The sequence below is a fragment of the Tamandua tetradactyla genome, chromosome 1, assembly GCF_023851605.1.
Source record: "Tamandua tetradactyla isolate mTamTet1 chromosome 1, mTamTet1.pri, whole genome shotgun sequence".
NCBI classification, from domain to species: domain Eukaryota; kingdom Metazoa; phylum Chordata; class Mammalia; order Pilosa; family Myrmecophagidae; genus Tamandua; species Tamandua tetradactyla.
The window spans coordinates 209,519,908-209,535,224 of record NC_135327.1 but is presented as its reverse complement, the minus strand read 5'-3'; the positions used below and the strand labels follow the sequence as shown (position 1 = coordinate 209,535,224).

Below are 15,317 nucleotides of genomic sequence, written 5' to 3'. Positions count from 1 at the left end.
GGTCATTCCAGAGGTTATTCTTATGTGGTATATAGATATCCCTTTTCACTTTTTGGTGCATTGGAGTAGCTAGAGGGAAATATCTGAAACTGTTGAACAGTAATACAATACCCTTGATTCTTGAAGATGATTGAATAATTATAGAGCTTTTAAGGTATGTTCATGTAATTGTGAAAACCTCGTGACTGACACCCCCTTTATCCAGTGTATGAATAGATGAGCAAGAAAAAAGACAAAAAAGAAACAATAGGAATGAATGGAGGTATGCGATGTTGATTCTGTTTGCTAAAGTTGCTGGAATGCAATATACCAGAACTGGTTTGGTTTTTTCACAGGGGATTTATTAAGTTACAAATTTACAGTTCTAAGGCCATGAAAATGCTAAAATTAAGGCATCATCAACAAGAGGATACTTTCACTCAAGAAAAACTAATCACATCCATAGTTTCTCTGTCAGCTGGGAAAGTGAGTGGCTGGTATCTCCTGGGCCTTTGCTGCCAGGTTATGTTGCTTTCAGCTTCTGAATCCAGTGTCTTTCTATATCAACTCTCCAAGCATCTCTAAGTGTCCATGACTAGGCATCTGCTTTCTGTGTTGGTGCTTTTAAGGACTACAGTAAACTAATTAATACCCAACTTGAATGGGTAGGGGTCACATCTCCATGAAAATAATCTAATCAAAATATCCTACCAACAACTGGGTGGGTCATACCTCCAAGGATACAAACTAATTGAAAGATCCCACCCAAACAATAGGTCTGCCCCTACAAAATTGGATTAAGATTGAGGACATGGCTTTTTTGGGGTACATAACAGTTTCAAACCAGCACAGATGTTTGGGGTGTCCTTTTTTACTTCCATTTTAATTTTTATTCTTTTTGCATATGTGTGAAGTAATGAAAATGTTCAAAACTCAACTATGATGATGAATGCACAGCTATATGATGATACTGTGAACCACTGATTGTACACTTAAGATGATTATGTGGTATATGAAATATATCTCAATTTAAAAATAAGTTAATGTAAATCACTATATTACCAAGCTATAAAAGAGCAAACATATGATTATCTCAATAAGCACAAAGGGAACATTTTAAAATATCCTACATCTATTTCTGATTTTAAAAAAATCTTCAGCAATTGATGAGTAGAAGAGAACTTCAACTTGCTAAAGGGCATCCATAAAATGCATAGTTGACACCATAATTAATGATGAAGGACTGAATGATTTCCCCCTCAGATCAATAATAAGACAAGGGAGTCCAATTTTCATCTCTTCTATTCAACATTGTACTATAAGTTTTAGCCCATGCAATAAGGCAAATGACATTATCATCTATGCAGAAAATCTGACAGTATCTATTAATTAGCTATCAGGAAAAAATCAATAAATTTAGAAAACCTACAAAATACAACATAAATATACAAAAATCAATTGTATTTCTATATATCAGATGTAAATAATTGGAAATTGAAATTTTAAAAGTAGTACCACTTTTTCGCAATGGGTTTGCTGCCAGAACACAGGTGTCATGAAAACCATCACTGCATCTTAAGCCAAAATTGTGAAAGAAAACATTCATATCAACATTGTCATTATTGGACATGTAGATTCAGGCAAGTCCATAACTACTGGCCACCTGATCTACAAATGTGGTGGAATCAACAAAAGAACCATTGAAAAAATTGAGGAGGCTGCTGAGATGGAAAAGGGGTCCTTCACATTTGCCTGGATCTTGGATAAACTAAAATCTGAACACGAGCATGGTATCACTATTGATATCTCCCCGTGGAAATTTGAGACCGGCAAGTATGTGATTATCATTGATGCCCCAGGACACAGAGACTTTTATTAACAGGCACATCTCAGGCTGACTGTGCTGTCCTGATTTTTGCTGCTGGTGTTGGTGAATTTGAAGCTGGTATATCCAAAAGTGGGCAGACCCGAGAGCATTCCCTTCTGGCTCACACACTGAATGTGAACTAACTAATAGTTGGTCTTAACAAAATGGATTACACTGAACCACCTTACAGTCAGAAGAGGTAGGAGGAAATCATTAAGGAAGTCAGAACCTACACTAAGAAAATTGGCTACCACCCTGACACAGTATCATTTGTACCAATTTCTGGTTGGAATGGTGACAACATAATGAGCCAAGTGTTAATATACCTTGGTTCAAGGGATGGAAAGTCACCTGTAAGGATGGCAATGCCAGTGGAACCATGCTGCTTGAAGCTCTGGATTGCATCCTGCCACCTACTCATCCAACTGACAAGCCCTTGTGTCTGCCTCTTCAGGTTGTCTACAAAATTTTTGGTATTTGTACTGTGCCTGTGGGCCAAGTAGAGACTGGTGTTCTTAAAGCAGGCATGGTAGTCACCTTTGCTCCAGCCAACATTACAACTGAAGTAAAGTCTGTTGAAATGCCCCATGAAGGTTCGAGTGAAGCTCTTCCTGGGGACAATGTGGGCTTCAATGTCAAGAATGTGTCTGTAAAAGACGTTCATCATGTCAGTGTGGCAGGTGACAGCAAAAATGACCCACCAATGGAAGCAGCTGGCTTCACTGCTCAGGTGATTATTCTGAATGACCCAGGCCAAATTAGTGCTGGATATGCACCTGTGTGCTGGATTGTCACATAGCTCACATTGCTTGCAAGTTTGCCAAACTGAAGGAGAAGGCTGATCACCATTTGGCAAGAAGCTGGAAGATGGCCCCAAATTCATGAAATCTGGTGATGCTGCCATCATTGATATGGTTCCTGGCAAGCCTATGTGTGTTGAGAGTTTTTCTGACTATCTTCCTCTGGGTAATTTTGCTGTTTGTGATATGAGACAGACAGTTGCTGTAGGTGTCATCAAGGCAGTGGATGAGAAAGCTGCTAGAGCTGGCAAGGTCACCAAATCTGCCCAGAAAGCTCAAAGAGCTAAATGAACATTACCCATAATACCTGCCTCTCCAGTCTTAATTAGTGGTGGAAGAATGATCTCAGAACTGTTTGGCTCAATCAGCCATTTCAGTTTAATAGTTAAAGACTAGTTAATGATAACAATGCACTGTAAAACCTTCAAAAGGAAAGGAATGTTTTGTGGGTCATTTGTGGTGTGTGTGTGTGTGTGCGTGTGTGTGTGTGTGTTTCCTAGAACAAGTCAGGGAACACTTTATTTAGATAACCAAAAATAATGTTTTACATTAGGGGAACTGAAACAAGCAAATTTATAGCTGCAAATCTCAAAAAGATGGACAGCTCTTTATTGAGGTGAACAAAAAGAAGATTTTACAGAAAGGGAATCTTAACAAGCAAATATATAGCTATAATTTTCTTTTTGGCATCAATACCAATTCCCTCTAAAAACTTTGTACCAATTTGCAATTTCCAAGTAAATCTAAAGTTTGTTTGAGAGTTATTCCACCTAGAACAAAAATGAAAAGTTTGAAAAAGTTTGTCTAATGCTAAAAAACTAATTCTTTAGTTTACATGTGGTAGTTAGATTCAGTTGTCAACTTGGCCAGGTGAAAGCACCTAGTTCTGTTGCTGTGGACATGAGCCAATGGTAGGTGAATCTCATCTGTTGCTAATTACATCCGCAGTCGGCTAGGAGGCGTGTCTTCTGCAATGAGTGACGTTTAACTTAATTGGCTTGTGCTTAAATGAGAGAACACAATGTAGCACAGTCTAGCAGCTTGGCATTCCTCATCTCAGCACTTGCAGCTCAGCCCGGGCCCTTGGAGATGGAGAAAGAAATCACCCCGGGAAAGTTGTTGGAACCCAGGGGCCTGGAGAGAAGACCAGCAGAGACCATCCTGTGCCTTCCACGTAAGAAAGAACCTCAGTGGAAAGTTAGCTGCCTTTCCTCTGAAGAACCAACAAAATAAATCCCCTTTTATTAAAAGCCAATCCATCTCTGGTGTGTTGCATTCCGGCAGCTAGCAAACTAGAACATTTATATAACTAGAAAAAAAAATGTGTTTATTGCTGACAAAAAACTGCAACTTCTAACTCTTATTTGAACCAGGCTGAATTATTTCAACTTTCATGACCCCACTGTTTTGTTAAATCTTCACCTGAAATTTAGAGCACAGAGCTAGATTGTGTTCTTATAGAAATCATGAGCTTTAATAAATTGCCCTGGGATTCTTGGTGCCGTAGAGCACCTCACAGGCAGCAACATAAGCAGACTCTGGGAAGAAGTCACCATGGTATTGTGCTGAAAACCTCAGAAAGTGCTTCAGTAAAGCCTTCCGATACTTCTCAGAAAAGGACATCCTTCCAAGGTGTATTAGTTAGGGTTCTCTAGAGAAACAGAATCAACAGGGAACACTTGCAAATATAATATTTATGAAAGTGTCTCACGTGACCGTAGGAATGCAGAGTCCAAAATCCACAGGGCAGGCTGTGAAGCTGATGACTCCAATGGATGGCCTGGATGAACTCCACAGGAGAGGCTCACCAGCCAAAGCAGGAATGCAACCTGTCTCCTCTGAGTCCTCCTTAAAAGGCTTCCCATGATTGCATTTAGCATCACTAATTGCAGAAGACACTCCCCTTTGGCTGATTACAAATGGAATCAGCTGTGGATGTAGCCACGTGATCATGACCTAATTCTATGAAATGTCCTCATTGCAACAGACAGACCAGCGCTTGCCCAATCAGATGAACAGGTACCACAACTTGGCCAAGTTGACACCTGTCCTTAACCATGACAGTCCACCCCTTGTCAACTTGGCACATATATATATATATATATATATATATATATATATCACCTTAGACCATACTTAATTTCCAAATGAAAACAAATAAGCACACATTTTTTCTTTTACCTGACAATACTCAACTGTTCTGCATATAACTGGAAACACATTAAATCTCTCCAGAATAGCGTGCAAATCCTTGGGCAACATTCATTCTTAAACTTGATATCTTACAACTTAAATAGTATAACACAAACAAAACAGCATTACAGTCCTCGTTTCTGTAACTGATCACGTGGTCGAAGTTCATATTTATCACTACCTTCTTCCACTACCCATTCCATGTTCCCTTTCCCCTCAGCAAGCACTTCAGCTGGCCGTGGTTCTTTGCCTGGTGGGGTGACCCAAACCTTCATTCCTGAAGTCTCAGAGCCATTAGTGGTCCTGCCTGGATTGTGTTGTTGCAGTTTTCCATTGATTTTAATCACAGGGCATGGTAGTACTAATAGACGCCCCAGGGGATCTCCTATATTCCAAGAAAACTCTTCTTTACCTCCATTATGTAGTTGCAGTCCTACTTCCTTCTGATAGTCAGGGTCAATTACCCCAGACAATAATGTAATCCCCTTCTTGGTGTGTTGATCCAGAGGCATAAGTAGCCCAAAGTGGCCAGGTGGCAATCTTAACTTCCAGTTCAGTGGTATGACTGTTGTTTCTCCTGGAGAAAGCACACCCCATTTTGGAACTAAAACCTGTAGACCAGCAGAACTCAGGGTAGCAGGGACAGGAAGCAAAAATTTTCCTAGTGGATCACTAGGTGTAATAGTGAGTGGCACCACACCCATTTCCACCCCTTGGTTCCTGGACCCATGGATCCTGGCTATGGGAGAAACAGCACCATACAGTGGACGCTGATTCAGAGCATACACAGCTTCCTGGAGAACATTACCCCAGCCTTTCAAGTTTTTGCCACCTAGTTGGCACCGTAATTGAGTTTTCAAAAGGCCATTCCACCGTTCTATCAATCCAGCTGCTTCTGGATGATGGGGAACATGGTAAGACCAGAGAATTCCATGAGCATGTGCCCATTCCCGCACTTCATTTGCTGTGAAGTGTGTTCCTTGATCCGAAGCAATGCTATGTGGAATACCATGGCGATGGATAAGGCATTCTGTAAGCCCACGGATAGTAGTTTTGGCAGAAGCATTGCGTGCAGGGAAAGCAAACCCATATCCAGAGTATGTGTCTATTCCAGTTAGAACAAATCGCTGCCCCTTCCATGAAGGGAGTGGTCCAATGTAATCAACCTGCCACCATGTAGCTGGCTGGTCACCTCGGGGAATGGTGCCATATCGGGGGCTGAGTGTGGGTCTCTGATGCGGGCAGATTGGGCACTCAGCAGTGGCTGTAGCCAGGTCAGCCTTGGTGAGTGGAAGTCCATGTTGCTGAGCCCATGCATAACCTCCATCCCTACCACCATGACCACTTTGTTCATGAGCCCATTGGGCAATAACAGGAGTTGCTGGGGAAAGAGGCTGACTGGTATCCATAGAATGGGTCATCTTATCCACTTGATTATTAAAATCTTCCTCTGCTGAAGTCACCCTCTGGTGTGCATTCACATGGGACACAAATATCTCCATGTTTTTAGCCCACTCAGAAAGGTCTATCCACATACTTCTTCCCCAGACCTCTTTGTCACCAATTTTCCAATTATGGTCTTTCCAAGTCTCTGACCACCCAGCCAAACCATTAGCAACAGCCCATGAGTCAGTATACAAACGCACCTCTGGCCAGTTTTCCTTCCAAGCAAAATGAACAACTAGGTGCACTGCTCGAAGTTCTGCCCACTGGGAGGATTTCCCCTCACCACTGTCCTTCAAGGACACCCCAGAAAGGGGTTGTAATGCTGCAGCTGTGCACTTTCGGGTGGTACCTGCATATCGTGCTGAACCATCTGTAAACCAGGCTCGAGTTTTCTCTTCCTCAGTCAATTCACTGTAAGGAACACCCCAAGAGGCCATAGCTCTGGTCTGGGAAAGAGAAGGTAATGTGGCAGCAGGAGTGGAAACCATGGGCATTTGTGCCACTTCTTCATGTAACTTGCTTGTGCCTTCAGGACCTGCTCTGGCTCTATCTCGTATATACCATTTCCACTTTACAATAGAGTGCTGCTGTGCACGCCCAACTTTATGGCTTGGTGGGTCAGACAACACCCAACTCATGATAGGCAACTCAGGTCTCATGGTAACTTGGTGGCCCATGGTTAAGCGTTCAGTCTCTACTAAGGCCCAGTAGCAGGCCAAAAGCTGTTTCTCAAAAGGAGAGTAGTTATCTGCAACAGATGGTAAGGCTTTGCTCCAAAATCCTAAGGGTCTGCGTTGTGATTCTCCTATAGGGGCCTGCCAAAGGCTCCAGACAGCATCTCTATTTGCCACTGACACTTCCAGCACCATTGGATCTGCTGGATCATATGGCCCAAGTGGCAGAGCAGCTTGCACAGCAGCCTGGACCTGTCGCAGAGCCTCCTCTTGTTCAGGTCCCCACTCAAAATTAGCAGCTTTTCTGGTCACTCGATAAATGGGCCGGAGTAGCACACCCAAATGAGGAATATGTTGTCGCCAAAATCCAAAAAGGCCAACTAGGCGTTGTGCCTCTTTTTTGGATGTGGGAGGGGCCAGATGCAGCAATTTATCCTTCACCTTAGAAGGGATATCTCGACATGCCCCACACCACTGGACACCTAAAAATTTTACTGAGGTGGAAGGCCCCTGTATTTTTGTTGGATTTATCTCCCATCCTCTGACACGCAAATGCCTTACCAGTAAATCTAGAGTAGTTGCTACTTCTTGCTCACTAGGTCCAATCAACGTGATATCATCAATATAATGGAACAGTGTAATGTCTTGTGGGAGGGAGAAACGATCAAGGTCTCTGCGAACAAGATTATGACATAGGGCTGGAGAGTTGATATACCCCTGAGGTAGGACAGTGAAAGTATATTGCTGACCTTGCCAGCTGAAAGCAAACTGTTTCTGGTGGTCCTTACTAATAGCTATTGAGAAAAAAGCATTTGCCAAATCAATAGCTGCATACCAGGTACCAGGGGATGTATTGATTTGCTCAAGCAATGATACTACATCTGGAACAGCAGCTGCAATTGGAGTTACCACCTGGTTGAGTTTACGATAATCCACTGTCATTCTCCAAGACCCATCTGTTTTCTGCACAGGCCAAATAGGAGAGTTGAACGGGGATGTGGTGGGAATCACCACCCCTGCATCTTTCAAGTCCTTAAGAGTGGCAGTAATCTCTGCAATCCCTCCAGGAATACGGTATTGCTTTTGATTTACTATTTTGCTTGGTAGGGGCAGTTCTAGTGGCTTCCACTTGGCCTTTCCCACCATAATAGCCCTCACTGCACGAGTTAGAGAACCAACGTGGGGATTCTGCCAGTTGCTCAGTATGTCTATGCCAATTATACATTCCGGAACTGGGGAAATAACTACAGGATGGGTCCGGGGGCCCACCGGACCCACTGTGAGATGGACCTGAGATAAAACTCCATTGATCACCTGGCCTCCATAAGCCCCCACTCTGACTGGTGGTCCAGAGTGACGTTTTGGGTCCCCTGGAATTAATGTCACTTCTGAACCAGTGTCTAATAATCCCCGAAATATCTGATCATTTCCTTTTCCCCAATGCACAGTTACCCTGGTAAAAGGCCGTCGGTCTCCTTGGGGAAGCCTTAGAGGAAGGTTAACAGTATAAATTTGTGGCAGTGTAACAGGTTTCTCCCCCATAGGGACCTGGCCTCCCCTTCATTCAAGGGGCTCAGGGTCTGTAAACTGTTTCAAGTCTGGAAATTGGTTAAGGGGCCGTGACTCTGTGTTTTTGTAATTCAGGTTAGACTTCTGTTCCCTTGACCTAGAACTCTTTTGTTTATACAGCTCCAACAAGAATTTAGTAGGCTGCCCTTCTATTGTATTTCTAGGCACCCCATGATTTACTAGCCAGTGCCACAAATCTCTGTGTGTCATATAATTTTGATGCCTCCTTTGAGTTTGTTGTCTATTATAATACCCACGTCTACCCTGTCTTTGGTGATTAAGTGCTGCCACCTGGCTTCTGCCAACTCGGGATCCTGTCATCCCCATTGTGTTTAAGGATTCCAGCTCAGTGACAGCAGTTCCTACAGTAATATCTGACCTACAGAGAAGTGCAACCACAGAGCTCTTGAGGGATGATAGTGCTAGTCTCACAAATTTATTTCTCACTGTTCTGGTAAAAGGTGCATCCTCTGGACATTCCTGGGGTGTAAGAGCAGGCTTTACATGATAAATCCACTCTAACATCCCAATCTCTCTAAGCCTCTGGATCCCCTCATCTACATTATACCAGGGCAGTTCTGGCATTTCAACCTCAGGTAATGTTGGCCACCTTTTGATCCATGTTTCAACCAACCACCCAAACAAGCTGTTAACACCTTTTCTAACTGCTCTAGCTATAACATTGAATGCAGAATCTCTGCTTAGTGGGCCCATATCAATAAATTCAGCCTGATCCAGCCTTATATTCCTCCCACCATTGTCCCACACTCTTAAAATCCATTGCCACACATATTCTCCTGATTTCTGTCTATATAAATTGGAAAACTCACACAGTTCTTTTGGAGTATAATGTACCTCCTCATGTGTGATACTTTGTACCTCACCTTTAGGGGCCTGTTGGGACTTTAGTCTAGTTATAGGTCTAGAAGAAATGAGGGGTGGTGGGGGTGGGTCATGAAAAGAATTAGAAATAGCTTCCAAGCCATTTGCTTCAGGGCTTTCATTTGCAGTTTCATCTGGTGAAACAGGATTAATAACTCTAGGGCTAATCCCTTCAGGAGGAGGTTGGGTGGCCAATTCCTCAAGGCAGGCTGGAGGTGGGGCGGCTATGTCCTCAGGGCAGACTATTACAGGGTTATCTAAAGAAGGCTCAGCATGGTCTAGGGTTTCAACCTCACCCCCAACATAATTATCAATCCATATGTCACCATCCCATTTTTCAGGGTCCCACTCCTTTCCAATCAATGCCCTCACTTTAACGGCAGACACCATGCAAGACTGAGATTTCAGTTTACGTTGTAAAGTTGCTACTCTAACAATAAGATTCTGAGTCTGATTTTCAGAGATCTCAAGTCTATGGCTACAGGAAATAAAATTTTCCTTCAGGATACTCATAGAAACCTCTACATCTTTCAGACGGCACTTAAGCTTCTTGTTTGAAGCCTTAAGCCCATCCCTTTCACCCTTTAATGTAGACAGTGTATCTAACAACAACCAACCAACATCTCTATAACTCTTATTTCTACAAAACTCTGTAAAGGTGTCAAAAACATTATCCCCCAGAGTCTGGCTTCATACAAGCGAAGCATTAGGAGAATCAAATGATGATATTTTGACTATCTCCTTTGCCAACTCAGTCCATGGATTGGGAGTGTCATTCTGATTACGGGAATCAGAGTCCTTAGTGTCTCTGAGCCCAGTCAGAGTAGAAAACCATTCATAAAAACCCATTTTTAAGATTCTGTTCCTTAAGAACCACTCCTGGTACCAAGATGTATTAGTTAGGGTTCTCTAGAGAAACAGAATCAACAGGGAACACTTGCAAATATAAAATTTATGAAAGTGTCTCACGTGACCGTAGGAATGCAGAGTCCAAAATCCACAGGGCAGGCTGTGAAGCTGATGACTCCAATGGATGGCCTGGATGAACTCCACAGGAGAGGCTCACCAGCCAAAGCAGGAATGCAACCTGTCTCCTCTGAGTCCTCCTTAAAAGGCTTCCCATGATTGCATTTAGCATCACTAATTGCAGAAGACACTCCCCTTTGGCTGATTACAAATGGAATCAGCTGTGGATGTAGCTGACGTGATCATGACCTAATCCTATGAAATGTCCTCATTGCAACACACAGGCCAGCGCTTGCCCAATCAGATGAACAGGTACCACAACTTGGCCAAGTTGACACCTGTCCTTAACCATGACACAAGGGTTTCTGGAAGTTTGACAAACAAGCGCAGCAGATGTTGTGACCCATAAGTGTAGACGGGTGGAGGCAGCTGATCACTTGGGAGATAATTGTCAGGACTTGTCATCATTACACCATGTCATATGCCAACATGAGTTTCCAGGAAAGGACTTCATTTATTTCATTATTTCTTCTCCCTTCAAAGCCAGCAAACACAGCACTCCCTTCCTTATTAGGAGTCAGAGAAATAGGTGATGATGATCTGCTATCCACAGGTGTCTTCTTTTCCAGGTACAAGAGCAGGGCATGGTGGCAGATGAGTCTACATGTTGGCACTTGGGCTGAGGTGATGCACTACTCTCAGACAGCCTGTCACAGCTTGAGGTGGGACAAGTGGACCACCTCAGAGACTGCAGTGCTTCAGGTCTTTTGGGTGTGGCTTTTGGATGTGGCTGGCTCACCTATGGTAGGCTGACTCCCAGTGGACTGCAGAATGGATGGAGTCAACAAAGTTGGGCATGGAGAAAGCTCATCCTGGTTCCTGGTAGTGCTTGTGGCACTTTCCTTATGGAAGGAAAAACTTGGATGAAGTCATCTTTTTGTACTGAGCTTGTTTATATGGATAGGGCAGAACCAACAGGAGACTGTAATCAAAGGTTATTCTTAATCCATCAACCATCTCCTTACAAAGGTCAACATTCTTCTCTGCTAGTATATGGTGCACATTCATGTTGGCATATGACACGGTGTAATGATGAAAAGGCCTTTCATTGGTTGAAAAAGCTACATTGGTAGCAAAATGCTTCATGCAGGATTCCAAAATAGTTATGATGTTCATCTGGCATGGCAATTTCACTAACTGTTTCCTCCTGTTAATGTGGTAACAATTGTCCTCAAGCTTTTTCTTCAGAACTTTAGGAATATCTGTAGTTATTGTTCTTTCTTCCATTTCCCTTTTCATCTGCAGTTCTAGTTCTTTCACTTCAGTCTTTTCCTCAGTATCACTTTATTCACTTATTCCCATGTTTTTTCACTGTCAGCAGAATTGCTTATTGAACGTACAGTATTTTCATCTTTTTCTTCAATAAAGGTTTTTTAAGACATAGTCGACCCCACGCAACCTGCAGCACATCTTCTTTCTTCCTTTTCCAGGAGAACCACAGCTTTTCTTGCCAATTTACACTCCAATCTTTGGCTTTCATCTTTGTCAGGAAGTACATGATCTTCAGCTGCCTCCCTCTCCCAGCTTCTATTCCAATCATTAAAATGGATCAAATACTCTGGGATCTTTCTTCCCTGTTTGTCCGACAATCTGACAATCTGAAACCAGCAAAAATTGCCCACAAATGATAGAACATATAGAATGTCAGAAGTGAGATCAGGAAAACCAGTTCATAGTGCTTTTTTTCCAGTCAGGAAAGCATTCTCTCTTTTTTTAGACTAAGAGCTGGGTTGGAACATTTTACAATTCCATTTTTTTCCCCATTTGTTTTTGTGTGGCTGTTTTAACTTAATAGTTTTTCTCCTTCCATTCAACATTTGGCAGACAGATTAATATGTGTCTTGGGGAAGGTCTATTTGGCTTTATTCTATTTTGAGTTTGTTGAGCTTCTTTGGCTTCCTATTTATGTCCTTTGTAAGTGTTGGGAAGTTTTCTCCCATTATATCTTCAATTAATCTTCCTAGCCCTTTTCTCTTCTCCTTCTGAGACACCAGTGATTCTTAAATTTCTGTGCTTTGTTTTGTCCATCATTTCCCTGAGATGCACTTCAAATTTTTCCATCTTTTTTGCCATTAGCTGTTTTGAGTATTCAAAATCTGTTGTCATGTCCTCTAGTTTGCTTATTATTTCTTCTGCCTCTTCAAATCTGTTCTGTATCTCTAGTATGTTTTTTATTTGGTCTATAGCATCTTTAATCTCTGTGATAGCTGCTATTTTTCTATTTATTCTTTCAAATGCTTCTTTATGCTCTTCTAGTGTCTTCTTGATCTCCTTTACATCATTAGCCATCCCATTATTTTATTTAGTAGAGTTATATGAACATCTTTGATTAGTTGTTCCAATGTTTGTGTCTCCTCTGGTGTTTTAATTTGGTCATTAGGCTGGGCTCTATCTGTATGCATCATGATTAGTGATCTTCTGCTGTCTTCATGGCATGTAAATATCTTGATTGGTTTACTTTGAAAGTTGATTTCCTTCAGTAGTCTAAAGCCTTGTATTTGTGGGATAGATGTGGAACAGGATGCAGGGCATGGGGTAGGGCACAACAGTGTGGTGATATGTTGCAGCACAGGTATTCTTTGTTAATTTTTAAACAGTTTTATTCACACATCATACAATCCAAACTTAGTGTATAGATATGCCTTTGCCACCATAATCTATCCAAAGATATTTCCTTTCCTTTCTTGTAGAATCAATACCTTTTCCCCATACCCCCAACCTGTTGGCATTTAGTTTTGGCATAGTCTTTTTTTTTTTTTTTTTTACATTAAGTGGAAGCATATTACATGTTACTATTGGGACTATAGACCCTAGCTTGAATTGACTGTACTTTTTCTCACCTATTTTCAACACAATGCGATGTTCACATTCATCTGTTCTCCCTCATGCAAAAACTTTCTTTCTTTTTTTTTTTTTTTTGGCATGGGCAGGCTTCAGGAATCGAACCCAGGTTTCCAGCATGGCAGGCAAGAACCACCACTGAGTCACCACTGCCCACTCCCCAAATTTATTTTATTTGTATGTTTAATCACCATCATTTTCCACTCTAGCCATTCCTGAATTATTCTGTCTCAGTCTTTATCCTCAATCTTTTCTTCTTGGGTTATACATGCCCTCAGTCCTTCTCCCTCAATCATACTAACATTCAGCTTCATTCAGTGTACTTATATTATTGTATTACAACCAGGTAGTATTTTATTATGCATTTCTGAATTTTTACAATCATTCACGTTGCACAATCTGTATTCCTTCAGCACCAATTGCCCAATCTCTATTCTATTTCTGTCTTCTGATAACTTGTGTTCTTAACTTCAATTCTCAAAATTCACTCATTAATGCTAGTTTATATTAGTGAGACAGTATATGTTCTTTTGTTTCTGACTAGTTTCACTCAGCATAATGTCCCCAAGATTCATGTATGTTATTACATGATTCTTGACTTTATTCTGTTTTACAGCTGTGTAATATCCCATCAAATGTACATATCACAGCTTGTTTAGCCACTTATCTGTTGATGGACACTTGAGCTGCTTCCATGTCTTGGCAATTATAAATAATGCTGCTTTAAACATTGGTGTACAAATGTCTGCTTGTGTCCTTGTCCTCAGGTCTTCTTACTATAGACCTAGTAATGGGATAAGTGGATCATATGGCAATTGTATACTTAGCTTCCTGAGGAACCACCAAACTGCCTTCCAGAGCTGTTGTACCATTTTACATTTCTACAACAGTGGATGTTTGCCCCTTTCTCCATATCCTCTCCAGCACTTGTCATTTTCTGTTTTAGAATAATGGCCATTCTAGTGGGTGTCAGATGACACCTACTTCAATTTTGATTTGCATTTCCCAATAGCCAATGAAGTTGAACAATTTTCATGTGCCTTTTAGCCAATTTTATTTCCTCTTCTGAGAAATGCCTGTCCCTGTCTTTTGCTCATTTTTAAATTGCGTTGTTTATCTTTTTATTGTTGAGTTGGAGAATCTCTTTATATATTCTAGATAGGAAACACTTATCTGATGTGTGATTTTGAATATTGCTTCCCATTGCATAGGCTGCCTTTTTGCTTCTTTGATAAAGTTCTTTGCTGCAGAAAAGTACTTAATTTTGAGGAGTTATCATTTACCTATTTATTTTTTCAGTGCTCATGTTTTGGGAGTAAATTCTAGGAAACCACTTCCTATTACAAGATTTAAAAGATATTTCCTACATTTTCTTCTAAGAGTTTTATAGTCTTAGCTCAAATGTTTAGGTCTTTGATCCATTTTGAGTTAATTTTTGTATAGGGTGTGAGATATGGATCCTCTTACATTGTTTAGATATGAATACTCAGTTCTCCAAGCACCATTTATTGAGGAGGTTGCTCTATTCCAGGTGGAGTGGCTTGACCACCTTATCAAAGATCAATTGTCCATAGATGAGAGGGTCTATTTCAGAACACTCTATTTGATTCCATTGGTCAGTATATCTATCTTTATGCCAGTACCATGCTGTTTTGGGCAGTGTAGCTTTGTAATGTGCTTTAAAGTCAGGTAGTGTGAGGCCTCCCTCTTCATTTTTCTTTCTCAAACATTGTTTGCTATTCAGGGCACCCTTCACTTCCAAATAAATTTGGTTACTGGTTTTTCTATTTCTGCAAATTATGTTTTTGGGATTTTAATTGGTATTGCATTGGATCTATAAATCAATTTGAATGAAACTTATTTAACTATATTTAATCTTCCAATCCATGAAAACGATACTCCCTTCAATATACTTGTCTTCCATGATTTCTTTGAGCAATTCATTGTAGTTTTATGTGTATAGGTCCTTTGTATCCTTAGTTAAATTTGTTCCTAAATATTTTATTCTTTTGGTTGCTGTTGTAAATGGACTTTTCTCCT

The 15,317-nt window shown here is 41.2% G+C and overlaps 2 pseudogenes; one reads left to right on the top strand and one right to left on the bottom strand.

The window, feature by feature from the left end:
• The first annotated feature begins 252 nt into the window (after positions 1–252).
• LOC143682640 (elongation factor 1-alpha 1 pseudogene) lies at positions 253–2,937 on the top strand (annotated as a pseudogene).
• Positions 2,938–4,119: 1,182 nt separating this feature from the next.
• LOC143687954 (MSL complex subunit 3-like) lies at positions 4,120–11,663 on the bottom strand (annotated as a pseudogene).
• Positions 11,664–15,317: the final 3,654 nt, after the last annotated feature.